Source organism: Equus asinus, chromosome 2 (genome assembly GCF_041296235.1).
Source record: "Equus asinus isolate D_3611 breed Donkey chromosome 2, EquAss-T2T_v2, whole genome shotgun sequence".
NCBI lineage: Eukaryota > Metazoa > Chordata > Mammalia > Perissodactyla > Equidae > Equus > Equus asinus.
The window spans coordinates 66,160,517-66,188,405 of NC_091791.1; the positions used below are offsets into that span (position 1 = coordinate 66,160,517).

At 49.4% G+C, this 27,889-nt stretch overlaps 1 protein-coding gene and 1 long non-coding RNA gene across 2 annotated transcripts in view; both read left to right on the forward strand.

The window, feature by feature from the left end:
* The window catches only part of LOC123281859 (uncharacterized), a 29,309-nt gene extending 24,466 nt beyond the window's left edge, over positions 1–4,843 (forward strand). Inside the window, exon 3 of the long non-coding RNA XR_011495893.1 lies at positions 658–4,843. This is a non-coding gene — a long non-coding RNA (uncharacterized lncRNA). The remainder of the gene's footprint in view (positions 1–657) is intronic.
* RPS24 (ribosomal protein S24) overlaps positions 1–27,889 on the forward strand; it is a 253,477-nt gene that overhangs the window by 213,882 nt on the left and 11,706 nt on the right. The gene's annotated exons all lie outside the window — the stretch shown is intronic.

Sequence of the window (27,889 nt, forward strand, 5' to 3'; positions counted from 1 at the left end):
CGGCTCTGCTCTAGAACCATACGCAGTCTCCACGGGAGGGGAATGAGAGGAAGGATTTCCCAAATCTGTGAGATTTAAGACAATCTTTCCTGTTGGCCTAACGCAGTCCCTGGGGGAGATGCTGTTTTGAAAGTCTCCTGTGTGAGGAGCAGCAAGGGAGTGTTTCCTGGTATTTGTGGGCCGGCAGGTTGGCAAAGAGGGGGGTTGACCACACCTGGAAGGAGGGAGGGTGGGGGCCGGGATGGGAAGTTGGCCCAGAGGTGCCCTGTTGGCAAGGGAGGAGGCTGGGCAGGCAGGTGGAGACCCACTGTCTCTGTCCACCTGCCTGTCCAGGAACTGGACATTTGCCCTCTGGGGATGCTTTGTAAGTGTGGAACCTAGAAGCGAAGAGAGCCAGAGAGGAGAGGTGCCTGTCTAAGGAGAGAAGTGACTCACATTCTGCTGGTTTTCCCACAATCCTGAGCAGCAGAGGAACTCTGAGGTGGAGCCTTGAGACACAGGGCAGAAGGACCTGGGGCTGCTGGGGTGGGAGGCTTGGAGGCCGGCTCAGTGCCGCTGCAGGGCTCGGAGAGGCCCCCGCTGGAGCTGTGTGGGCACCATCTGCTCTGCCACACATGCTGGCCCGGGTCCCGCTGACTGTCCCTTCCTTGTCCCTAGGCCACCTCCTTGGAGCTCCCTGAAAACTCCTCTCCTGGATGAGGCCACGAGAGGGACACCAGCTGGGCCAAGGGCACCCTGAGATATTGTGGGCAGATGGGAGTTCCCCCCACCGAACTCCATTGAAACGACTGACGCTGGAAGTCTGAACAAAGGCACCAGGCTTTAGATTGCATGGCACTGATGCACAGGAGCGCTGCCGTGCAACGCTGCTGGGTTTGGGTCACAGCCTCACAGCGACGGGCTCGCCCTGCCCTCCCTGGACCCCTGGACATTTCCAGCGCTGACAGCACTGTCTCCAGAGTGCTGACCCAGGGCTTGGAGCCCTCAAAGCCCTGAGTGTCCCCTGTGCCGTAGCCCTCGTCAAGCTCTGTCACCCCAGGGCCCCTGTGCAAGGTAGTGGTGGAGGGGGCTTGGGCTGTGATCCTCCCTAATTAACCCTGCTGGCAGAGGGGGAGCACTGCCCTCGGATCTGCTCTCAGGCAGGTCTGAGCGCCCTCCGCCGCCCCTCCCTCCCACTAGCCATTAGTCTCCCTGCTGCAGGTAGAGTGACAGGCCAGCTCAGAGCTCCTGAAAAGGCCTTTGTTTTATCGCCTTCAGTTCAGATGCTTCAGAGCACTAGCAGGCCATATTTTAATCTCAGGTCTTTGCAAACAAAATCGTTAAAAGCAGATGGCTGTGAAGACTGCCATGAATATTAATAGATATTGAAAAAAAGGCCCCTTAATCTTTCCATAAATCTCCTCCTAGGAGGTCGGGGAAGACTCGGAGGATGGAGGAGACAGGGCTGCAGCAGAGCTGTAGGTGCCCCGGCCCCTCCTAGCTGGTGAGTCCAGCCCCACGCTGGGCACAGAGAGGCCTGGAGCAGCAGGCCTGGAGCCCCTCTCCTTCCCCTGCACAGCTGGGGGCGAGGACGGGCTCAGCACCCTGATTCCTGCCAAGGCCAGGTGTGGATGGGCCCGTTCCTTTGACACTCCCTGCAATGTTGCTAATCTTTGCTGACTGCCCCCCGTGTGCCAATTTCTACGTATGCCAGTCTTGCATCCACCTTTTGAGGAGATTATCATCCCCATTCCACAGATTAGGAAATAGACTCAGGAAACGGAAACCGCTGGCTGGAGATCACTGGGTTAGTAAGTGGAATGGAAGAGATTTGAAACCAGACGTGTTGACCATAAAAGCCTGTGTGCTGAGACTCTTCTGGGACCACCTTGTTCCTCCTGCCCTAGTGCCAGTCTTTCCTGTGCATATGCTTTTGTACCTGACATTTTACTATTCACAATTCATTCCTTTGGATTATACACTTCACTCTCTTTTTAGTTCTTTTTTAAAACTCAAACAGCCTTGGGAGAGGTAACCTATTAAGTGGCTGAGAAACATTAAAAGCTGTTCAACTGCATAACCCAGGACCTGAGTTGAAGTCTTCTTAGCTCGGCCATTTCCTGGCTCTGTGACCTCGAGGCAGCATTTAATTCCATGGAGTCCGCTTCCACTGGAGAAAAATGGGAATATTGAAAGAACCCTGTGAGAGAGACTGGACTGGCAAGAATTTGAGATCAAAGATAGAACAACACTTTGAAAACCACATACCATCGTACACCTGCAGAAGAATATTGTTTTCCTTGTTGTCCAAACAACTTGTGCATTTCCAGGACCACTTTCATGACGGGAGGGCAGAAGAAACCATGGGGAGCAGGGGTGATGAGACCTGGAGCAGGGACATGGGCCCACCAAGGGAAGGATGGTTGGTGACAGGAAGTGAAATGGCCGCTCCACAGAGCGTTGATCCCAGCATTTCTGTCTCTGGCGAGGGGGCTTTGCTTCATACTTCAAACCTAATTCAGTCGGTCTCTCTCTCTTCCTTCCTCCTCTGCCTGCTCCTCCCCGTCTTCCTTCCTCTCCTTTTCCCTCCTTGCCTCTCATCTTTCTTCCCTTCCTCCCTCCCTCCTCTCTCTCTGCCAAGAAATATTTCCTTATCATTTGTTCATGTTCCGGGGGTGGGAATTCAATAGTGAGCACTAGTGGCATGGTCTTTGTACTAAACAAATAACAAATAAACAAAATAAACAAACTGGATAAGCGCTCTCTGGAAATAGGGGGCTGAGCTAAGGAATCACGAAGGGGGCCCATTTTAAATAGGAGTAGGCTCTCTGTTCTCGCAAAATGGTTTCAATGAAACTAAGGAAGTCTGTTGGCATGGCAGCTCTTAGGACCAATGCTGGAAGCAGGGGAGAGCCAGACAGCTGGATGAGCAGGCAGGCAGGGTATCCTTTCTCAGGCCTTCGCCAGTCCCCGCCTCTCTCCAGGCCCCGCTCCAGGCCTGGTCCTGCCCACAGGTGCCCTCCTGATACGGGATAATCTGGGTAGCTCTCTGCTCTGCTGCAGCAGGTGTTTAAGCGAATCCCAAAGCTGAGGCAAGGGGAGCAGGGGGTTATGAGCGGCTCGCTGTGCTCTCTGGCTCCGAGTTTTCACGTCGAGTTCTTGGGGCGCAAGCCCAGGGACTGCTCCTGAGAGAAACCACAGATACGGAAGAAGCAACCCGTCCCTCCAGTCCTACAACAGATTCCCGGAGCCTGAGTACAAAGAGGCAGAAGCTTGTCGTGTTTCCACAAACATACTTTATTATACTGTATAATTTAAGGTATCATTTTATTCAAGTGACATTCAAACGTGTGAAAAACGGTTGCATATGCCACAGCCATTAATGAAATCATTACGTACAAATGGTTACGCTTTACCAAGTCATTCATTAAAAGTAAATTAATGAGGGGGACAGCATTAAAATTTTGTGCAATCATTACCAGGTCCAGCCTAACCCACTTTTATAAATATTCATCAACAAAACGTGCCTCAAGAACTCACCCAGTAAATTAAATTCTCGTCTTGAAGTGTTTTGCTTCTATTAATGGCATCGGCATGGTATTTTCTTTGATTTGTTTTCCGGAACTTTGGGATATATTGTACGGAAATAATGACAAACTCTGAGTAATCGCTGATAATTAGGCCAAATCTATTATTCCCGTGGTATTTACATTTTGATTACTATTTCCCCCCAAAGGCAAGTCTTGAATCTATTCTAATACAAGACAAAATAGTGTCTGAGATTTTCAGGGCTGGAAGAAAACCCAGAAATCAGTCCAGCTCTTATCTGATGTTTGAATCTCTTGTCAACGTCTCTGCCAGGTGGCCCTCTGGCTTCTGCTTAAATACCTGTAATGACGGGGAACTCATTATCACTTCAGTGGCCCGTTTCATTCTTGGACACCTTTAATCGTCATCTTTAGCTTAAACTGTGCCCGTCACTTTTCTAACTTCTGTGTGTGTCCTAAGCCCTGTGTTGGGGTGGGAATTAAAGATCTTCGCAAACATGAAAATGCCGTCCTGTAGAAATTAGCACAGTCTTGTCTTCCCTGAAGGCTTCTAGCTCCAGGCTAAACGTTTTCTGGGTACTCGAAACTTCCTCCAAGAAAGTGAACTCCAGGTTCTTCCCTTCCATTCTCTTTCCTACAGAGAAAGCCTTGCCTCTAAGGCCCTGACTGACCTGGTCTCTGCCTACCTTTCTGGCTTTATCTTCCCCATTACCCGCAATTTTCCTCTGCACTTTAATCCAGGTAAACCTGAACCATGCATGTGTCCCAACACGGACCGTTTACTAACTCTGAACATTTACACAGGCTTTCCCCTCTGCCTGAAATGCTCTTTCCCCTTCCTACTCATCCTATGGAACCCCTGCTCAGTGGTGATCACTTCTCTGAAGCCCTCCTTGATTGATTCCCAATCCTTACCCCTGAGAGAATTGATCACACTTTCTTCCTAAACTATTTCTGTTCCTTGTAAGTATGTAGTACCACTCAGGGGAGTGTGAGAGAGGGGCGACAGGGCCTCAGGTTCATGGGAGGTTTCCAGATTAGACTTTTTTTTAGCTTAAAACAACACATTTAGTATCTTACAGTTCTGTAGATCAGAAATCTATTCCTTGGCTCATGAACTCCTTCCTCCGTCTTCAAAGCTAGCATCATCAGGTGATCCCTTCAGATCAGACTTAGGATGTCATCCCCTAAAGAGGTTAAACTTGTGGCTTCGGAGCAACACTCATAACAACCATCATCTACAATTTGCATCTTCTGCCCTGTCATCAGCCCACATTGCTTGGAGTGCACTGTGAAATCACACGATTGTTGTAAACGATGTAACTGTCTTAGAAAGAGTGTAATTTTTATTGCATTGTATTCAAAGGACGAAAAGAATTAATTTGTGAAATGTAAACATTTAAAACCATCCACAGTGCTGGTAACCCTGTTTTGACATTAAAAAAATATATATTAGGAGAACCAAAACACGAGGATCGCGGAGGCCTCTCTTTCTCCCTGAGAAGTCCTCACAGGCACAGGCATCACACACTGAATTTACCGGCTGGCTTATCTGCTCTACCTCCTAGTCTGCATGTACCACACAGTAGTCAAGAGCACAGACTCTGGAACTAGACTACCTGGGCTCAAGTCTATCTGGGTGACTGGGTGGCCCTGTGCCAGTTACTCACTCTGGCTGTGCCTCACCTTCCCCACCTGTAAAATGGGGGCCAATACTAGCAGCTACCTCATTGGAGGTTGTGAGCACTAACAGAGCATCGTATGTCAAGTGCCTAGTGTGAGGTTGTGCTATGAAAGCTTTCCTATCATGGCTGGAGGCAGGGAGCTTGTCTTTGGTCTCAGCACAGCCCCTGGGCCAGAGCATGGTGTCTGCAAATGTCTGCTGCAGCTCTGCTGACCGTGTGGTCCAGGCGCCCCTTGTCCAGAAATCCTGCCCACATAGACCATGTGCATCACCCCCTACGGCCTCTCCTGGATGCTGGGAGCATCTGTGAGGATGCCTGTAAACAAGTAGAGGCCTATTACCAGCTGGGGTTTTCCTCCCTCAGACATGAGGCATCAGATACAGTTGCTTCCATTTTCCTCCTGCCATGGGAAAGGCACCGAATCAGGGTGATCAAATGAGATCTTCCCAGCTTCGGTGTGCTATCTATGGCTGCAGTTAGGTTGATGGAACAATAGCCTCTTAAGGAACATGTCTCTTTCCTTCTTGTCTCGCAAGGAGCTGAAAGACAGCTGGACTCTTCTCCGGGTAAAGTGGCTGATCCCACACCTGACAGGCAGAGGGCTGCCTCACTGCCCCAGTGCAGATTCCTCTTAGGGAGGCGGGGGGAGATTACACACTGGCACATTCGGGTTTTCCTCCTTCAATGAGGAGGGCTTCCGAGGCTAATTCATCCCAATTATCCTCTATAGGAGGGGTCAGTTGAGAAGGCAGCGTGATGCTGTGTAGAGAACCTTTGGGTGGAGTGTGGTACAGAGAGGTTAAGTGACTTGCCTGAGGTCACACAGCTGAGGGGTGTGGGAGCAGCTTTTGAAGGCTGGTTGAGGGCAGCAGAGTTAGCACTTTGACTGCGGAGAGTGTGGAGGGGCAGCTTGCCTAGCAGAGTCAAGGTCTCCTGGGCATTTTGCCCACACAAAGCTTAAGGAAGCAGGTATGTTGGTAGGGACTTGAGGGAGGGATGGGAAGGTGGGGAGGTGACTTTTGCTGCCTGTTTGGCTCATTCCAAGGACAGCCCTTCACCAAAAGGCAGGTACTTTGAGAGCCAGAGGGAGACACCTCCCATTCCCGCCCCAGGTGGGTAACAGAGAGAGACGCTCAGCCACACAAAGCTGAAGAGAGAGAGAAACACAGAGACGAGCAAACGCAAGAAGGAAAGCAAAGAGTAATCCAAGATACAGAGAGAGCCACTGAGGACAACCGAGAGCAGAATTCCCAAACAGCCACAGAGATGCTAAGCCAGAGGCGCAAAGAGAAACACCCCCAGACAGAGCCCGAGAGATCTGCCCAGACTTAGAGAGACAGGTGAGAGACAGGCCAGAGGCCCATGGAGTCGGAGACACAGGAGGGCCATTAACCGGTGGATACAGAGGAGTGAAGACAGCAGGATAGGGAGAGAGACAGAACCAGTCGTACAAACCTGAGAGTCAGTCTCCTGCCCCCAGGCAGTGGGCCAAGGAGCAGAGAAAGCAGTTTGTTGGATGAAGACCTGGCAGGTTGTCAGAGAGAGAGTGCCCTGATGGTCAGGGGCCACACGGCTCAGAAATCCAGGCCAGTGAGGCTTGGCTGCTGAGAGGGTGCTGGGGTGAGGTTTTACCTTCTCTCTGCATGCATGCCAGGTGCCCAGAGCCCAGCCCAAGGGTGGGCAGTGCAGACCTGTACTCTCTTGCTCATGGCCAGTTAAGGGAGCCTCAGAGGTGTGAAGGGAAGTGGCGATGCTCCCCAACAGGGAGGCCCCAGCTGCCATCCCCATCTGCTTGCTTGAGCTTGGTTTGCAGGGAGCAGACAGCCTGCCTGGTTGTGTCAGCTCCTGGCTACACAGCCAGCACAGAGCTCTGGCCTCTCCATAAATCTGCCCCACAGAAGCTTTGGAGGGGGAGAGTGGGGCTGTATGTTGGAGATGCCACACACATACAAGAAACACCAGGACTGCCTCAGCTCCCTGCAGAGTAAACTGAGCTCAAGTAAGAGGCTCCAGGAAAATGTTCAGATGAAGGCGCAACCTGTTTAAAAATGAACTGTAGGTGGTGGTTTGGGCCTCAGTTTGCTCGCCTATAAATGGGAGGGCTTGACGAGGTGAACTGGGCAGCTCACTCACAGATTCACAGTCAGTTCAACCGAGATAAATCCATTAATGGCTCTAGAAATTCCTCTTGGACCAGGAGTTCCCACAGGGCAGGGGCTGTGTGACTTTCTTCTTCGTCATCTCCTGTGCCTGGCACTGAATGGACTTGGAGCGCATCCTGAGGACTGGCTAAGTTCTGGAAGTTTCTATTCATAGCAATAAGTGTGATTTACTGGGTTCTTGCCACAGGTCAGGCATATGGCTGAGGGTAGGCACCATTGTATCTAAACCTGGCAGCGGCTCTAGGGGGTGGGGACTCTCACGATCCATTTTACAGTTAGGAAACTGAGACCCGTTGTGCAAAGTGATCCCCCAAGATGGTACATCTTGGAAGCGAAGCAGCTGGTATTTGTACTCAAGTCGCCTGGATCTAGATTTGGAGATTCATAGTGCAACTTCTCATGAAACAGTTTTTTAATTGGCACAAAAATTTTCATACCTATGACCTCATTTGCTTTGCAAAACTGTGAAATCCAAGCCACCACCCTCTCTCCTGGCTGTTGCAGCACCCTCCCTCTGGTCTCCTTGCCTTCAGTGCAGCCTCCTGCCATCGACTCCCACATAGCAGCCAGGGTGACCTTTTCAAAATGCAAGTCTCATTAGCTGGCCCTGCAGAAGAGAACTAGGGCTTTCATTGCTTGTGGGATAAAGATGCACTCCTGATGGCAGCCTGTGAGGACCCACAAAGCACAGTGTGTCTTAACCTGCAGCCACAGCTCATTAAGGGGCTGGGAAATCAACGTCGTGGCTGGGGACCTGCATTTTCTGAAATCAAAGTGATAGAGCAGGCTAGAATAGAAACAGAACAGAAACCCTCAGAGTGGGTCACATTTAAGTGGCAAGAGTCACTTCATTTCATCAATCTTTTAAAATTGATGTACGCAGGTAATTATACGTGTGTGTACATGTGTGTGTTCTATGTTCTGGGTCTCCACGCAAAATGTATTTCTCACAGCACTGACAAACACTTAGGAAGCCGCTGGTCAGGAGCTCCTGGCATAGCCTCATCTGGCCCACCCCCTCTCTGGGCCTCTAGCCACAGCGTTCAGCTTTAAGCACTTCCAGCTTTCAGTCAAGGACACAAGGCTTTTTCCTGGAATGTTCTTCTTGCCTCTTCATTTAGATAGCTCCACCTCATCCTTTGCATCTCAACTCAGGCGCTGCTTCCTCAGTGCGTCCCCTCAGCCATCTGCCTGCACGGCACATGGGCCTCCTTCCTCTGCCAGCCCTTACCACTGCTGCAATCTGACACTTGTTCATGAGCTTCTCCGATGAATGTCAGCCGCCCCAGCTCGTCTCTGTGCTCCATGAGGGGGTTATGCAGGGGAGGACAGCCTATCTAGTTGCCCCAGGAGGGCCAGAAAAGGCCCGTCTTTGCTTGCCACCATTCCCTGTGCCTAGCACCATGCCTGGAATAGAGTAGGTGTTCCACACACACAGGTAAAATGAATCAATTGTGAAGGGCAAACTATTGTTATGATCCTTACAGGGGAGGAATCTGAGGCCCAGAGGGGTCTTGGAGTGACTTGCTGGAGGCCCCAGCCAGATGGCTCTCTAGGAACCCTTCTGCCCTACACTCCCACGAGTGCCTCCATGGGCATCGCAGGGTCCATGAGGTCTGGTTCAGGCTGTTAGCCCTGACCCTCTCCTAGCCCCGTCCTTCTCACCTTCCTGGGCACCAGCTCCCTCCCATGGGGCTTCCTGGCTATACACTCAGTGTTTCTTCATCTCATAGTGTTTCTCCTCTCTCTCCAGCTGGCTGAGCACAATGCATGGGGTGGCTGGAGGAGGCACAGCTCAGAAAGCGACAGTGACAATATCAAGAGTGAAAAAGATCAATGAAGCCCATGAGCTGATTTGTGAAACTGATTCAGTTAGGAGCCTCCCTGGGGCAGACTCTCTCAGGCTGACAGACCGGCAGCCTGCAGTCATGGGGCACTCGCCAGCCCCCAGGGTGGGGTGGAGACCACTTTGCCTGGCTCTGTGCACAGAGAGGGGAGGCAGGGAAGTGGCACTTAGGATGCACAGACAGGGCGGAGCTGGGACCCTGGCCTGCTTTCCCTATGCTTTTGCTTGGAATCATCCCAACAAGCCTGGGGGCCTGGGTGGCTTGGCCTGACTTGAGAATAAGACACTAGTCTCCTGCGCAGGATCACCGACTGGCAGGTGCAGACCATGTAGAGCTGGGCTTGGTATCCAGGCCCGTTTGTTCCCACTGTGTTCTGGCCCCTTGTTGTTTTGCTCCCATCTCTGGCTTCAGCATCTGCATTTGTTTTCCATTTTTCAGGCTCCAGGCTCCTCCTCCCCCTCACCAGCCCACCCCCACCCTGACTAGATATAATCAGATTACCTCTCCAGTAACTGGACACCCCTGCCTTGGCCTCAGGACTTTCTTTCATGGTCTGTCCCCAGGGCAGCTCTAGCCAGAATATCCTTGTACTTCAGAATCCATCCCCTCTTCCTGCCCCTGGGTGGGGGCTCGGGGAGTAGAGTTTGGGCAAAGGCTTTTGTGTGTGTAGGGAAAATGGAGGCTGGGAGGTCACAGACATGAGGTCAGTTTCTCCAGGGTGCAAGGGTAAGGAGTGCCTTGAACGCCGGGCTGCGGAATTTGGTCTTCCTCAAACACCACCTTTAGCAGGGAAGGGAAAACCCCCAAAGACCAGGCAGCCATGGGGTGCTGCATTTCCGGATGGAAAAAGAGGGCCACGCAGGGGCAACACCTGGAGGTGCAGGTGTCCCGGAAGGAGCACGGATGCATGGGCGAGGGGCGTTGGGGGAGAGAAGGGCTTCTCAGCAGATGAGGCCTTGGTGCTAGGTCAGGAAAAGCACAGGGGAGCCTGGAGGGGAGAGAGTATTTCAAGGAGCTCCGGGGGTGCTCAGAGGCCTGGGCCAGAGATGGGGCTGCAGAGGAGGGGAGAGGAACTGACCCTCAGACAGGGCCTGGTACCTTGTACCCAGGTCTGCTTTCTTCCTTAGAGCAAATCTGTGCCAAATCTATAATTAATTTAAACACACACACACACACATGCAAAAACAGGCTCAGAGTCACACAGCCATCAGTGGTAGAGTTAGGATTTACACCCAAGTCTGTGGGACTTCAGAGCCTGGGATCCTTCCATGGGCTAATTGCCAAAACCTCTATGGTTCTGGAAGTCCGTGAGCAGAGTCAAGGAGACCCACCAGCCTTGAAAGGCAGGACAGCATGGTGGTGAGGAGCACAGGTTTTAAAATCAAACTGTGTTCACTCTCCTGGCTCTGCAACTTGCTTGCTTTGTGGCCTTGGCAGGCTGGGTGGCCTCTCTGGGCCTTACTTTCTTCCTCTGCAAAATGGGCTAATAGCAGTAGCTACTTCACAGGGTTGTTGTGAGGATTAAATAAATGTGCACAAAGGGACAATTGAGAACTCAGTAAGTGCTAGCCCTTGCTGCTTGGGATGGAGCCAGGGTCTCAGGGTCAGGCTGGGGAAGGCTGCAGGCAGAAGCAGATCTCCGGTTAGTGCTCTCTGCTGTGCCCCCACCCCATCCCCAGCTCTGTGAGTCTGTGCTACCTGAGATGGTGGGACCCAGCCTGTCTGGCTGCAAAAAGAGCCTCACACAAAGGAGAAATGACTGTCCAGCTCCAGAGTTGAGTCCTGCAGCCTCTTTCCATTTAACAGATTTGGAGAGTGAGGCTCAGCCGGGTCACAGCCAATCTGCTCGGTGACTTTGGGCAAGTCGATCCTAGAGCCCTACCCTAACCCAGGTTCCTGAGTCCTGCTTCAGAGTCTCCACTTGGCCCCCAAACTGGATAGGTGTTTTCCAGGCAGACACCATCCTCACGGCAGAAACATTTCCTGTCATCTTATTTGCAATTGCTAATGAGAAGCAGGGCTGCTCTCCCTTGCTAAACCTCGTCCTTGTCTCTAATTCATTTCCAGGAGCTGGGGCTGAGGCTTCTGCCATCTCTGTGAATATCAGCAATTACTTCTCAGTTACTTCCCAGCTGGAAAGCATCTCATGGAGATGGGGCTCTGGAAGCTAGAAGAAGCCATAAGGATGATTTTTTTTCCTTTTTGTCTGAGGAAGATTGGCCCTGAGCTAACATCTGTTGCCAATCCTCCTTGTTTTTTGCTTGAGGAACGTCAGCGCTGAGCCAACATCTGTGCCAATCTTCCTCTATTTTGTATGTGGGATGCCTCCACAGCATGGCTGACGAGTGGTTTAGGCCCGGGGTCTGAACCAGTGAACCTGGGCTGCCGAAGCAGAGCATGCCAAACTTAACCACTAAGCCACGGGGCCAGCCCCCATAAGGATGATCTTTTGATCTGGTGTGAACCTTGCTGAAAGGCACACATGCTCTGTTATCCCTGTTCCAACTTGAGGGCTCTGGTGGGTGACATATGACTGTGTCCTCTTCTTCTTCTCCTGGCCTCCAGCCCAGCTGGGCCTCCAAGCACAGGGCCTGCTGCAGGTCTCAAACGCCTCAGAGGAGCGAGGGTGTGTATGTGTGTGTGTGGGGTGGGGGTGGGGGGGCGAGGGTGGGCAGAAGAACCTTTGTTGTAATCTCAGTAAATGACAACTCCATCCTTATGGCTTAGGTCATAGGCCTAGGGTCATCCTTGGCTCTTTCTCCTACACCACAAATCCAAACCTTTAATTTGTTTCAACTCTGCCTTCAGAACACACCCAGAATCTGATGTTTCTTGCCATCTCCACTGCTCCCATCCTAGTCCAAGCCAACATTATCGCTCTCCTGGACTATGTCTCCCTGACCTCACCCTTTGCCCCTACAGCCCACATGGGAGCCAGAGTGACTGTTTTAGAATTCCATTTTAATGTATACTGCCGTGCATTTTAAAAAGTGTTTTCTTTCGGGGCTGGCCTTGTTGCTGAGTGGTTAAGTTCATGTGCTCTGCTGCAGGTGGCCCAGTGTTTCGTTGGTTCGAATCCTGGGCGCGGACATGGCACTGCTCATCAAACCACGCTGGGGCAGCATCCGACAGGCCACAACTAGAAGGACCCACAACAAAGAATATACAACTATGTACTGGGGGGCTTTGGGGAGAAAAAGGAGAAAAATAAAATCTTTAAAAAAAAAAGTGTTTTCTTTCCTCCTGGGGATTATACCATACATCCTTAACTTTTTATAGTTTAGAGTTGAATTTTACCACTTTACATAAAGTATAAAACTCTTGCAAACATTTGTCATCCCCCAGCCTGTGTGCTATAGTTTTTATAGGTACTACATCTGCATACATTATCAACTTCATGAGACAATGCCATCATCTTTGTTTTAAACAGTTATATGCATAGTAAAGGAACTAAGAGGAAAAATAGTCTTATACTTTTATATATTTACCTACGTATTTACCGCCTGATGCTGTGCTTTCTTTCTGGAAGATCCAAGGGCCCAACTCGTGTCATTTACCTTCAACTTGAAGAACTTATGTTAGTATTTCTTACAGTTCGGGTCTTCTGGTGACTAATTTTCTAAATTTTCTTTTAAACAAAAATGGCTTTATTTTGCCCTCCTTATTGAAGAATATTTTCTCTGGATCTAGAACTCTGGGTTGGCAGGTTTTCTCCCGTCAGCTCTTTCATCATGTTGTTGTGTTTCTTTTGGCCTCTATGCTTTCTGATGGGGGAGTCTGTGGCTATTTGAATCTTTCTGCTTCTCTTAATGTGTCTTTTTTCTCCCGCTGCTTTCAAGGTTTTCTCTTTATCTTTGATTTTCAGTAGCTTAAATATGAGCCACTGTGTAAATTTATCTACTTCATTAAGTTTGGAAAGTGAAGTGTCTTTTTCCCCCATTATCTCTTCAAATATTCTTTTGCTCTTTTCCTCCTCTCTTTTCTTTCTAGGACTTCAATTACGCATACGCTAGACCTTTCCTATTATCCCACAGGTTCCTGAGACTTCAGTTTTTCAGTCTCTCTCTCTCCCCACCTTCTTCCTTCCTCTCTCACTCCTTTAGATTAAATGGTTCCTATTAATCTACTTAAGCTCATTGACTGTCATCTCCATTCTGTTTTAAGCCCATACAGTGAAATTTTAAAACATTTTAGATATTGAATTTTTTAGTTCTAGAATTTCTACCTGGTTCTTTTCATAGTTTCTGTTTCCCTTTAGAGATTTCTTCTCTCTTCGCTCATTAAGAGTGTATTCCCTTTGGCCTTGTTGAGCAGAGTTATGAGGCTGCTTTACAGTACTTGTCTGATTGTTCCAACTTTGAGGTCATCTCAGGATTGGACTCTGTATTATCATTTTCCTTGAGGATGGATCATACTTTCCTGATTCTCTATATGTTGATTTTGGATTATATTCCGGACACTGAAAATGTTACGTTGTAGAAATTTTGGAATTTGTTATACTCTTCCAAAGAGTGCTGATGTCTTTGTTTAAGCAGGCAATTCACTTAGACTCAAACTACAAACCGTGTCACTTGCAGTAGGCAACGTCTCAGTCACAGCTCAGCTCTTTCAGCCTTAACTGCAAGTTGTCTTGAGTCTTCTCTGTGTGTGTGTGGTTCAGGGGTTGAGCAGAGAGTTGGTTAGATTTTACTAACTGACTGAATTTGGGCCTTTTCTAGTACTTTTCTTTTTTTTTTTTCTGAGGAAGATTAGCCCCGAGCTAAGATTGCAAATCCTCCTTTCTTTTTTTTCTGAGGAAGACCGGCCCTGAGCTAACATCTGTGTCCATTTTCCCCTACTTTCTATGTGGGACGCCTACCACAGCATGGCGTGCCAAGCGGTGCCATGTTCGCACCTGGGATCCGAACCGGTGAACCCTGGGCCACTGGAGCAGAATGTGTGCACTTAACTGTTGCGCCACTGGGCCGGCCCCTCTAGTGCTGTTCTTCCAGGATTTCCCCCTCATTTTCCAGTAGTTCTGGCTGCTCTAGGTTGTGTCCTCTGGTTCTTCAGGCCAGAAGAACAGCTTTTTCTGTTGGACTTTTCATGTCCTGCCCTGTGCCACAACTGCAGCCTGCTCCCTGGATAAAGCCATAACAGTGGGAAACTTAGCACATGCTCACCCCTTCATCTACATTTTCACATCCAAAGTCTGCCTGTTTTTGGTCATTTTTCAGAGCCCTCTAGTTGTTGTTTTCTGTGTTATATCCAAAGTTTACAGGTGTTGTCTGTGGGAGGGCAGATCTGTTAACAGCTTACTCCACTGTTTTGAAAGTGGAATGCCTGGAATGTTCTTTCTAGAATTTTTCAGACCTTATATCACTCTTCTCAATTTCCCCCACTCCTAATGGTTCCTATTTCACTCAAAAGCCAAAATCCTTACCAGGACCTACAAGGACTTGAATGACCTAGCTCTGACCTCGTGTCTACCTTTGCTCACTCCATTCCAGCCACACTGGTAGCCTCAAGCGTACCTGCCTCATACACACTCTTGCAAGAGAGCTCCCTGGCCTACCTGGCCCTGCAAACTGGCCCCTGCCCGCCTCCTCGAGCCTCATCCTAAACTGCTTCCCAGACTCTTGACACTCCTAGATACTCCTGCTGGCCTGTGGTCATTCAGTCCTGGGTCATAGCATGTTCTTTTCCACCTCAAGGCTGTTTCCTTTGCCTATAACACCCTTCCCTTGACATTTCTTCTGTATCATTCTTTCTAATCCTTACCTCTCACAGCAATGACTGCTGCTTGGAGTCCTTCCCTGATGACCCCCCTCCCCCCCCCCGCCCCCCCGCCCCCCCGCCCACACAGCTAGGCGACGCGATTTCTACTCTCGGGGCACTTTATGCTTCTTCACAGCGTACTACACACTTGTAATAATTTGTTTGCATATTGGTAATGCTTTGTTTGCTCACTAATCATAAGTGCTATGAGGGCAAGTATCCCATCTGTTTTGCTCATTCCTCCATCCCAGGCACCTAGTTCATACTAGGCACTCAGCAGACGCCTAACAACTGGTTATCACGACCCAGGCTAGGCTTGGAGGCTGTTGTGTACACATACTCACGATGGCCTTGTGTACGTATCACATCTCCATGTTACTCTTGGAGAAATGGAAGCTCTGAGAGGGTAAATGACTTGCCCAAGGTCACAGGACTAGAAATTCTAGCTGGGAATTTCACAGTGGGAGTTCAGACCAGGGAGAGAGACCGTAGATTGTCCCCAGCCTCAGCCTTCTGGACACACTTCCTCTTTACTGCACTGGCTGGCTGCAGCTATGAGGGCCAGGCAGACTTTCTCTCTTTTTCTCAGTATTTTCTCCCAGGGTTCATAAGTGGGTTCCCCTTGCTGAGTTGGAGGGTACTGGCTCATGTGAACACCGTGTTTTATATGGCAATGGGGCAAGGCACTGATGCTATATGGTACCGCAGGACAGCCACCGGGCCCCTACTTGAAAGACCTGGTTCTCTTCTCCCTCTGCCAAGACTGCTTGTTTGTGGCCCATCAGTCTCTCCCAGGGCAGAGCTGAGCTGCCCTCAGGGCACATCCAGGCCAGCACCCACTCCCTGCTGGTGAGGAACCTGAGGCCCTCAGGAGAAGGTGATAAAAACTCCCTCTCGGGGCTGGCCTGTGGCTAAGTGGTTAACTTTGCACACTCTGCTTTGGCAGCCCAGGGTTTTGCCGGTTCGGATCCTGGGCCTGGACATGGCACTGCTTGTCAGGATACATTGAGGCAGAGTCCCACATGCCTCAACTAGAAGGACCCACAACTAAAATATACAACTATGTACTTGGGGGATTTGGGGAGAAAAAACAAAGAAACAAAAAAAACCAAAAAAAAAAAAAAACAGCACAAAAGCTCTCTCCCCATGCAACGCCACTTTCGCATTCTCCAGCTCTGGGATGAGTGTCCTTCCTGCTGGAAGTGCTCTGGAGACTGGGAAATGATCTTAACTAACTGCCATTTAAAATATTTGTGTCGTTTCCATTGACAGATGATTGGTTTATTAAATGGTTTATCCTTACAATAGAATACTATATAGGCATCAGAAATGATGGTGTAGGAGAATTAAGGATATGAAGACATGTTTAAGCTGTTATGTGAAAAAAATGGGTTCCAAATAGCATATGTTCCCATTTTTGTGAAAAACATATACCTGCATAAGTAAATAATGTATACTATACATAGGAAAAAAGCTGGAAAGTCTACATATGATGACAGTTTTCAATGATGATGGGATAAAGGGTAACTAATAAAAATTTCTATCCTTCTCCAAATCGTTTCAAACAATATGCATTACTTTTGTAATCAAATTAAAAACAAATAAGCATTATTTTTAAAAGGAAAAAAAAACCCCAAAACCAAATACAAAGGAGCCGAGTCTTTTGGGATTCTGGAGGTTCCTGCTCTCTCCAGGGCCTGGGCAGTCCTCTCTGGAGAGGACTGAGGGCTCTGGGGCAGAAGGAGCCCTGCAGGCCACCAGCCGCCGAGGAGCACACGGACCATGTTGTGAAGGGCAGCACGCCCTGGATCCCAGCACTGGAGCCCTCAGGGACAGCCACAGTCCGCGGCCAAGACCCGGGCCTTCTGGAGGGTCTGCAAAGCATCTGAGTAGCTCAGTTCTTTCCTCTCTCCTTTTATCTCGTGCTCTGTGCCTCAGTTCCAGAAGCCAGTTCCAGTTCAGAAGGTTCCTGAGCATGATGGTGATGTGGGGGGCCTGAGGACGCTGCCTTTTACAGCTATGCTCACTTTCAAGGCCTTTTCAAAGAAGGCAGCCTGCTCTGTTCCTCCCTACTCTGGGGCCCAGAGGGCCCACTACCCAGTGCAATATGGGTGGACGGATGGAGGTGTGTGATGGCCTTAGGAGACGTCACTGGAGTCCAGCTGTGCATGGACCCTATTGCCACAGACAGAAGGATGGCCCCAGCCACCACTCAACCCAACTTTCTCAGTCTATGGAAGAGAAGCCAAAGTCCAGAGAGGGCAAGGACAGGCCCAGAGTCACACAGCAAGTCAGCAACTGGAACTCAGGGATTGTGACTCCTAGGCCTGTCTTTCTGTTTTTTTCCTGAGGAAAATTTGCCCTGAGCTAACATCTGCTGCCAATCTTCCTCCTTTTGCATGTGAGCTGCCACCACAGCATGGCCACTGACAGACAAGTGGTGTAGGTCTGTGTCTGAGAATTGAACCTGCTCCACCAAAGTGGAGCATGCCGAATTTAACCACTAGGACATCAGGGCTGGCCCAGGCTGGGTTCTTTAAACATACAAACTTGAAGTTGAAGTGTCAATCATGGGTTTGGCCCTTTATATAAAAAAGATCTGAGGGCTGGCCCCATGGCCGAGTGGTTAAGTTCCTGTGACCCTGCTTTGGTGGCCCAGAGTTTTGCCAGTTCGGATCCTGGGCGTGGACATAGCCCCGCTCATCAAGCCATGCTGAGGCAGTGTCCCACGTAGCACAACCAGAGGCACTCACAACTAGAATATACAACTATATACTGGGGTGGGGGGGGGGGGTTTGGGGAGACGAAGAAGGAAAAAAAGATCGCCTTCATTTCAGAGTTGAATTCTAGTTCAAAGAGTTTAGGGGACTCTGGTGTTTCACAGATGAGATGCCAGCAGACTTCCCTGCACATGTAACAGATTTTACAAGTAAATTCTCACTTAAAATTTATATATGTGTGTGTGTGGAAACATATATACACACATATTATATTATACTTTATTTTTTAGTCGAGGCAAATCGTCAAAACCTGTATAACAGACTTGGGTTAGACTTTAGAAGCGGCACTGTTTCAGAATGCTCAAATCCACAGTCAGCAATTTACTAGCCCAAACGCCTAAGCCCCGAGAGGTGATGGCTGCCCAGCTTTACGCTGTCACAGGAAAAGCAAAACATTAAAAAGATGAACAACTTTCTGGACCGAGGAGGACCTCTGATGCAGGCTCTAATGACAGTGTCCCTTTGTGGTGGGACTGGGGTGTGATTTGTTTTCTTCTTTCGGCTCATCCATATTTTCTACAATGGACAGGAATTACTTTTGTAATGAAAAACAAACAAGCTAAAACCACCTTACTAACTGCATTTTTAAGCCTCAGAGTTAGGTTAATCCAATCCCAACTGACCAGAGATGGAGGCCCCTTCCATGTCGCATTCTCTAGGGTTTCCTTTTCCCAAAGGAAAGAAATGGCTCCATAAGTCAACCATCCTCCTACTCCAACTGCTCCCTTGACTGAAGGGAACTAAGTGGCTCCAAGACAAGGGCCGAGGTAGTGCAGGCACCGCCTCCAGGGACCCTGCCCTGGTCTGTCATTGCTCCTCACCTGCCTGCTCCATGGGGCTGAAGGTCCTGCACCTTTTCTCAAGGAGGCTACTTTCCTATTGTGGAACACAACAGCAGCCACAATGACACTGCCCTACTTGTCTAGCTTATCCTGTGTCAGTCATCATGTAAAGTGCCTTCACCAGTAACTTCAATGAGTCACCATGACAATGCCAGGAGGAAGTTAGTACTGATATTATATCGGTTTTAAATGGGGAAACTGAGGCTCAGAAAGGTTCACTATTTTCCTGGAGGTCACAGAGCCAGGTGAGGGCAGAGCCAGGATTCTAACCTCAGTCTGTCTGGCTTGGGTGACTTCCTCAACTGTGGCAGTATTTCCAGAGACCATGGGTCAGCCTCTTGTTGCTGGAGGGCCATGTGTGTGTGCACACACTTGTGCACTGGGCGACTGCAGTAAGGGTAGGGGGAGTGGTTAGTGTGTGCCCATGTACCAGGCACTGTGTTAGAACTCATGCTCTCCTTCCAGCAAACCCACGTGGTAGGTGCTAATGATGTTCCCATTTACCCCTGAGGCTTGGCTGGTGAAGTGACTCACCCAAGTCACCACCTGGCCCCCTGGAACCAGGATTCCAACCTGAGTAGGTCTGACTCTGATCCTGACCCTGGCGTGCTGCCACACCACCAAGCTTCCCTGGCTACTGACAGGCTGCGGGGCTAGGACAGGGGTGGCCAACTAGAGCTGAGTCTAGCCCATTGATAGGGCATCTGAGCTAAGAATGATTTTTACATTTCTGAAGGGTTGTAAAAACAGAAAAACCAAAGAAAAATATGACAGTGACGTACGTGGCGTATTCACCTTCTGGCCCTTCCACAGGAGTTTGCCAACCCCTGGCTGAAGATCCTGAGGTCTACGAAGGATTCTTTGGGCCTGTGTCCTCATCCTCTACACGTGACCATCCCAGTGTCACATGCCAGCAGGGGCACCGAAAGCACTGGCCATGGCAAAGGTGAGCATTTAAACAATGGTCCCCTGCTGCAAAGGAGATAGCCACTTTTATTTTTGGGCATCTGTGCCCAGGGAAAAGCTCAGTGATTCCCTGCATGGATTTCTGGGGTGAAGGGCTTTTTTTCTCTGGGTGGGGTGGGGTCAAGTGCACCAATGTGTGGGTGGCAATGACCTTCAACATCTTTCATGATTCTCCTGCAAACTAGAAGGCATCAAAGCCACTCCAGGCACCCAGCCCTGAGTGCCAGGCACTGTGCCAGACACGGGAAGAAAGGATAGTCTGTGCTGACCTCACAGAGCCCAGTCTAGGGGAAGGGGATGACCCCAAGACAGGTATCCAAGTTGGGGAGGGGGGCAGTGAGAACTAGAAAGGGGCAGGCCAGTAAATGCTTTCTGGAAAAGATGACACCCGTGCTGCGTCCTGAAAAATGAGGCGTTAGGCAGATAACGGGGAGGGGACGTGGAGAAGGTCACGGCGGTTAAGGTAAAGAGCCAAAGGGACCAGCAGCCGGCAGCCTGCCGCGGCCGTCGCCGCCCAGCGGAGAGGGGCAGGCCGAGGGTGGCGCCGGGCTGTAGGTGTCAGCAGAGGCGCGGCTTTGGGGTCGGCCGGGGCGGCTGGGCCCGCCCCTCGGCTCGCGCGGCCATTGTCTGCGCGCGGCGCCGCCTTGGCAGCAGAAGGTGACATCTGGTGACTAATGGCCGCGGCTGCGCGCCGCGATCCTCCCTCCCGCAGCGCCCCGGGCGCAGCTGCCGCGCCGCCCCTGCTCCGCTCGGTGGGCCGGCGCCGGGGAGAATCACGCCAAGGCCGCCACCTCCAGCCAGCCAGGCCCGGCGGCCCCGACGCCCCAGTCACTCTAGCGCACGCGTGTCCCCGGGCGCGCTTCTTCGGCCGGCGGGTTTGGACGCAGATCTCGCTTTGGGGCGGTGGCAGGAAACTGCGGTGCGGCCGGACGCTCATTCGTGCGTGCAGACACGGGCCCACGCCAGAGCCCACGTGCACGTGCAGTAACCCAAGTGTGCCCGCTCACACTAATACACAAGCTTATGGTCACAAGTGTAGTCACACATTATACACCTGTGCTCGTTCATGCATGTTCACAGATGCACACTTGAGGACCGTGCACATGTGCTCGCCCACACACCTGCCTGCCACACATCTGTGCATGTGCTCACATAGGCACAGGCATCATTGTGGATGGTGCAGCTAAGCCCTGTTTCACGTTCATATGGAGGAATGCACGTGAGCGTGTCCATGCACGCTTAGAGGCACAGCCAGTGCTGTCTTTGTCCTTGCCAAAGGCCAAGGTGACCAGCGGCTTAATTCAAATCCTAGACATGATCTAGGCTAGACTGGTCACCCCAGTGTTTACACTATTTATAAATTAGTTATCTACATTGAAAAACCTGGAGATTTCACATAAAGATTTGGATGTCTGCTTTCTCTTGCAAAATCGGAAGCTCTGGCAATCTGAGGCATATTTCCTGTCGGCCTTAATGGGTTGGGCCTGAGCAGCAGGGGCTTGTTCAGGCTGCGCTTGAAGCCCCTTGCTCATCCTCCCAGCCGCCTTCTCCCCACCTCTCCCACGGCCATTTGAGGCAGGGAGCCCTTGTCAGCCGGCTGGGAGTTCCAGCCCGACCCCAGCCCTGCCTTTGGAGCCTGAGCAGGGATGAGAGGGCCTTGCTTTTCCTAACTAGCTCCAGCCCTGATGCCCACAGTGAGGAGACCCTCCCAGCTGCGGTGTGTTGGGGGTGCTGCCAGCAGCATGGAGACTCTCCGCAGTCTGCGTAGCACCTTCATGTGAGGACCGTTTGGTCCTCCTGAGAGCTCTGAGGTGAGGGCACCATTGTCTCCATTACACAGTTGAGACAATGGCAGCCTGGGAGTGAGGTTATCACTACCTACTCAGAAAGTGGGGAAAGGGTTGCTGTCGATATAGCCAGGCGGGGTGGGGGTGGGGGTGTTGGGGGGTGGGGTGGTGGCGGGGGCAGAGTACCTCTGTTGTGCTGTTGTGGAATTCCTGGGGTGGGAGGTAGAGAAGGGCCTGTGAGGACCCTGAAGCCGTCTCCTGCCTGGCTCTGGCACCTGCTTCCCTTCTCAGGGAAGGTTCTCCCCAGCCTCTGCCCTGGTGGGAGGCCTGGTTCCCAGAGGGAGATGCTGGTTTTGGAAGGTTCCTGGAGTATCTGCCTAATGCTGGGCTCTGTCTAAACCAGCAAATGGCAGCCCATGGGGCAGTGGGAAGCCATGTGGCTGTTCAGTCGCCCGTCACCCCCAACCCCTGCATCATCTTATCCACTCAAGGGCTCTGACTACCTCTGTGGGCAGACACAGCACCTGATGGCTTACCTGAGCCTCTGGCTCACTCATCCTTCTCCCACTGGAAGGCTGTAGGCCCTTAACTCCCAGCATGCCCAAAGCCAGTCCACAAAGATCCCAGCCCTCCTATTCTTTGCTGTGTGACCCTGGACAGGTAATTTAACCTCTCTGTGTATGTTTCTTCCTCTGTAAACTGAGGACAATTACAGTATCTGGTTTGAGGATTGCAAGATGAGGATCAATTGAGGAAACCCAAGCAAAGTGCTGATTTTGGTGCTTAACACAGAACAAATGCTCAATAAAATCAGTGCTTATTAACTTTGCTCCCCACTAGTTCTTCCTCCTATTGCCCCTTGCCTTGGCTGGTTTTTAGTTTCACCAACACAAGCCTGGGTCCTGAGAATTACACCCACTCCTCTCTTTGCATCTTCCCCACATGCAGCCCTACCAAGTTGACATCTCAAATCTTTCTGGAATCTGTGCTCTCCTCTCTTCGCGGTTGCCTCTGCTCTGGTTTGCTTTGGTGTCACCTTTGGCTTACACAATTGTGATCCCTAACCAAGTTCCCTGGCTGCAGTGCCTCACACTCAAATCCAGCCTCACTTCTGCGTTGGCGATGCAAACTGTGTCACTCTGCACTTAACTGTGCATGCCAGAGCTCTTTGGCTGACAGTCAAGGAAGTGGTCCCTGGCCATCCTCCCCAGGTGGGTGAAGGGATGGGCTGTGGGTCTAGGGTGGAGTGTTAGGATGTGAAGCTGGAGTGTGCTTTCTCTCTCACTGTTCTGTGTCAGGACCTCACACTTAACAGCCAATGGTTCCTGTGTCCCCAAACCAGCACACACACTATCTCCCCTCTGCGCCTTTGCCCAAGCTGTCCCCTCTGCCTAGAAGCCCTCTCCCTCCATCCCCAACCCAGCTTCTCTGTCCTGAGCCCACCTGTCCTGCCTCTCCCTCTCTTCATATCCAGTAGTTATCTCTCACCATGTTCTCAGAACACCCTGTGCATTGCTCTAAGGTTGCACTTACCTCATTTGCTGTATTTCTCTGTTTGCATGTCACCTAGATCAGTGCTTCTCAAATTTTATTGTGCACATGAATCTTGTCCAAATGCAGATTTGATTCAGATGATCTAGGATGGGGTCTGAGTCTCTGCATTTCTGGCAAGCTCCCTGGCGTTGTTGATGCTACTGGTCCCAGACCATATTTTGAATAACAAGAACTTAGATAGTGAGTCTTTAGAGATCAGTGACTTGTATTCACTTCATCTTGGTATCCTTGGTGCACAGTTGAGAGCTTTGCAAATGGGGAGCCAAATAAATGCCACTGAAATGAAAATATGAATGAATAAATGAATGAGTACATAAAAGCATCTCACACAGATGAGAGTGTTGGGGAAGTCTTCTGGAGGAGCTGATGTCTGAGTTGAATCCTTAGGGAGGGAAAGGAGGTGGCCAGGTAAAGAGGGCCCTGGTGGGTTGAGATATTCCAGGTGAAGGCCAGAGCTAAGGCACAGAGATATGTAAAAGCATGGCTGCAGGATAGTGGAGGAATGGACGACTTGAAGTTCAAGGGAGTGGGAGGGACCAGGTCACTAGTGGGCAGCCAGGATGCCAAGCTGGGGGGAAAGGGTAGTGGTTTATATTTTATCCTGGAGCCTCTGGGGGATGGCATGGTCCAAACTGTGGGCCACTCCTGCAGCAACATAGGAATAGATAACAGGAGATGCAAGACTAAGGGGTCCCTGAGGGGCTCCCCAGTTACTTGTGGAGCTCAGACTGCCAGAGAGGATGGAGGCCAGGCATAGGTTAAAGAAGAATTGAAGAGGAAGAATAGACAGGATTTGGTGACTGGAAAAGAGCATGAAGGAAAGCTTCTCTCTTTTGCTGGGGGGCAGCCGGGTGAATGGTAGAGCCGTTGACTGAGGCTGGAGCACAAGAGGCAGAGCTGGTCTGGGGAGAAGGACGAGGTGTTTCATTTCAAAGCTGGCTGGGTGTAAAGTGCCCATGGAATGGCCACCGCGTATGTGTTGGGAGCTCCTGGGAGAGACCAGGACTGAAGATGACAGTAGGGGAGGCATCGGTTGACAGATGCTCATTGATGTTTTGAGAGAGAATGAGATCATCCAGGGAAATCTTAGAGAAAGAAGGTAGAGGAGGGACCCTGGAGGAAAATCATTCATTTAAAGAGCAGGAATTAATGACAACCTGTTAGAGATAAAATGGGAATAGAAAACATTTACAGTAGAAACCAAAAAGATAAAAATCCTAGGAATAAATATAACAAGAAATGTGCAAAATCTAAGTGGAGAAACCATTAAAATGCTTCCAAGGGACAAAAAAGTATTTGAATAATGTTCCTGGATAGGAAAACCAACATCATAAAATTGTCCATTCTTCCTCAGATAATTTGGGATTTAATAAGATCCTCAATAAAAATGAAGTTTTGTTGACAAATGGATTGAGACAAATGGATTCTCAAGTTCATACAGAAAAATAAGCAAGTATTGGGAGACACTTCTCCATGGGCCTCTCATGCTTCCAGACGAGCAGGAGCAGTGACTCCCTTTGTTCCAGATGGTCTCTTTAGGGATGTTTGTGTAGTGAACAGAGGTGGAAAGCAGAGAAAAGCCTCTAGAGCAAAGGGCAAGTTTGTTTATTGTCCAGTGTAATAAAGGTAATGTCTCCCTCCAGGGAGAACCCAGGCTGACTTTTTGCCCATTATAAAAGATTTGGGTTCCTGAAACTCAAGGTTCTTCTCCTATAACACAACCCACTGCCTGTGCAAATGTCGCCTGGACTTCTTCATGTCACCCTCTGGGAACTGGGCCTTGTGGAACTGTCACAAATGCTGATACTCTGGCTGTTGCTATTGTTACAAGTAATAAAGTCCTTTGTCTCTGACTGGAAGCCTTGTGTCTTCTGCCAGCATCCAGTAGGAAACAGGTCAGGCTAACGTTGTCCTGTGAGCAGAGTGAAAACTCACTCAGACTCTTCATAGTTCCTGATAGCAAGAATAGCCACAAAATTTCTGGAAGAATAGTAAAGAGAGAGGACAAGTTCTTTCAGATGTTAAACTGAACTATGAAGCTATATTACATAAAACAATGTGGTACTAGACAACTCAGTGTAACAAAATATAATTCCGGAAATTATATACAAGAACTTAGTCTAAGGTAAATACGGTACTTCAAACTGAGTGGGGAAATGTGGCACTCAACAAATGGGATTGTGGCAACTGGAGAACCATCTGGAAAAAAAAGTTGGATCTATACCTTGTACCTTATAGTAGAATAAATTCCATATGAAGCAAAGATAGAAATGTAACAAAATGAAATCATAAATGTACCAGAAACTTGGGAGAATTTTAAAACTTTCTGAGTATGATACACAACCCAGAGGCCATAAAAGAAAAGACTGATAATTTTAACTGTTAAAACAAAACTTTTGCATTTAAAACCCAACATACGCAAAGTCAAGAGGCAAACTTGGAAAGTATTTGCAACTCCACTGACAAAGAGTGTATTTCTCTATTATATAAAGAATTTCCACAAATCAATATGAAACAGATCAACAATATGAAAGATGTGCAAGATGCAATGAGTTGCTGAAACCTAAGAAAAGATGCCCTTTTATTCATAATAGGAAAAATATAATTAAAGTTTCACTGAGACATCATTTCATCTCTCAGTTTGGCCAAGATTAAAACGTTTGATAACATACTGTATGGGGAAACAGACGCTCATGCATTGCTGATGTGGGTGGAAACAGTACAGCCCAATGGGAGGAAATGTGGCAATGTCTCCCAGCTTTACAAATGCCTTTGTCCTAACCACTTCTAAGAGTTTATCCTATGGAAGGGCTCCCACACGTGAAAAATGATGCATATGAAATTAGTTATTGCAACATTGTTTGCAATAGCAAAAGATGGAAAGCAACCCAAATAAGGACCAAAAGAGGATGATAAATAAACCAGGTACATGCATACAAAAGTATACAGTCATGTGTTAATGATGGGGATACATTCTAAGAAATGCGTTGTTAGGCGATTTTCTTCTTGTCGTGTGAACATCATAGCGTGTACTTACACAAACCTAGGTGGTATAGCCTACTGCACACCTAGGCTATATGATCCTAATCTTATGGGACCACTGTTGTATATGTGGTCTGTCGTTGACCAAAACATCCTTATGTGCGTGGCTCTTCTATAAAGTTGGAAGCAAGGATGAAGAAGTTTGTGATGTACTGATATGGAAAGACCTCCAAGATATATTGTTGTGAAGAAAGCAAGGTATGTTTCAGTGTGTATAGAGTGCTGCCATTCTTGTGGAAACAAAAAGTTGTGTGTGTGAGAGAATTTGTAGATATATGTGTGCATGTATGCATGTTTATACACAACGTGTCTGTGGAGGAATACATGAGAAACTGACAATGTTGGTTGCCTCCTGTGCGGGGAAACTTGTAGTTGAGAGACAGGAGTGAGAAAGGAAACTTTACTGTACACACTTTTACACCTTTTGAACGTTGAAAATATATTACTTCTGTATGTTCTCGCACAGAAATGACAGAGAGTGGGCAGAAGATAAGGAGGCCACGATGGAGACTAAGAACAAGCAGTCAGAGTAGAGAGCAGCACTGGAGGAGCCAGGCAAGGAGAACGTGGCAAGAAAGGTAATGGCCCTGGGGACAGAATGCTACAAAGAGATTAAAGATTTCTATAAAGATTTGGAGACATGCGGTTGATGTATTCATCAGGCAATAACGACTTTGGTGAAGTGGATTCAATTCATTGTGCATGAGTGTGTGTGTGTAAGCCAGATGCAATGTTCGGGAGAGAATGGAATATGCAGAATGGATATAGTAAATACAGAAGGCTTGACCATGAAAGGAAGAAGAGAGAGAAAGTGGTAGCTTGATAGGAAGACAGGATAGCTGGCCATCACCTTCTCCTCCTTCTCCATCCTGTTCTCTTTCCCTTCCTCTCCTCCTCCTCATTATTATTTAAATGGAGACAAATTGTGCACATTTCCCCAGTGATGGGAAGCCAGTAGAGAGGTAGGGATAGAAGCTACAGCAGTTGGAAAGCACTGTCCAGTTATCTGTTACTGTGCAGCAAATCACTTCAAAACTTAGAGGTATAAAGCCACTGCCATTTTAGTAGACACATGATACTTTGTGTCTGGAATTCTGACAGGGTACAGTAGCAGGGTCTCCACTCCATGACGTCTAGGCCTTTCTAGGGTGGCTTAACAGCAGGAGACGACTGGGGCTGTATGGAACCTCAGTCCTTCTCTGCGTGTAAGATGCTCCTTCACTCACATGTCTGGCACTTTGGCTGAGATAACTGGAACAGCTGAGATCTGCCCAGCATCACTCATTCTCCATACGGCCTCTTCACATAGCTACCTTGGGCTTCCTGACAGCATGATAGTCTCAGGTAGCACATTTCTTACATAGTGGTTCAGAGTTCCCAAGATCCAGTGTTCCAAGTGCTCAGAGCAGAAGTTGCAGTGTTCTTATTGATGTGGATTAAGGCTGCCCCAGCTAGAGAAGCCCAAGGTGACCTGGCCTACATGCCAAACTATACGACCCAGTGGACTTTTTTTATGGTATGAATTAGGACCGCCCCAGGGAGAGAAGCCCAGGGCATCCTCACCTACATGCCGATCTGTATGGCCAGATTCGTATCTAAAGTTATATGACCGCACAATAACCAGACCCCATCTGCACTGAAATCATTTAATGACTTTTTACATCATCTTTTCTTTTCTCCAGTAAAAATAAGTCACGTACCCATGCCTTATAAAATTAGCCCTAGCCCTCAACTCGGGGCAGCAGCAGGAGCTCTGACTGCCCGTGGGTCTTGTCCCCACGCACCAGCTCTGCCTGCCCGTGGGTCTTGTCCCCATGCCAGCGGGGGCAGCGGCAGGAGCTCTGACTGCCCGTGGGTCTTGTCCCCACACACCAGCTCTGCCTGCCCATGGGTCCTGTCCCCATGCCAGCGGGGGCGGTAGCAGAAGCTCTGACTGCCCA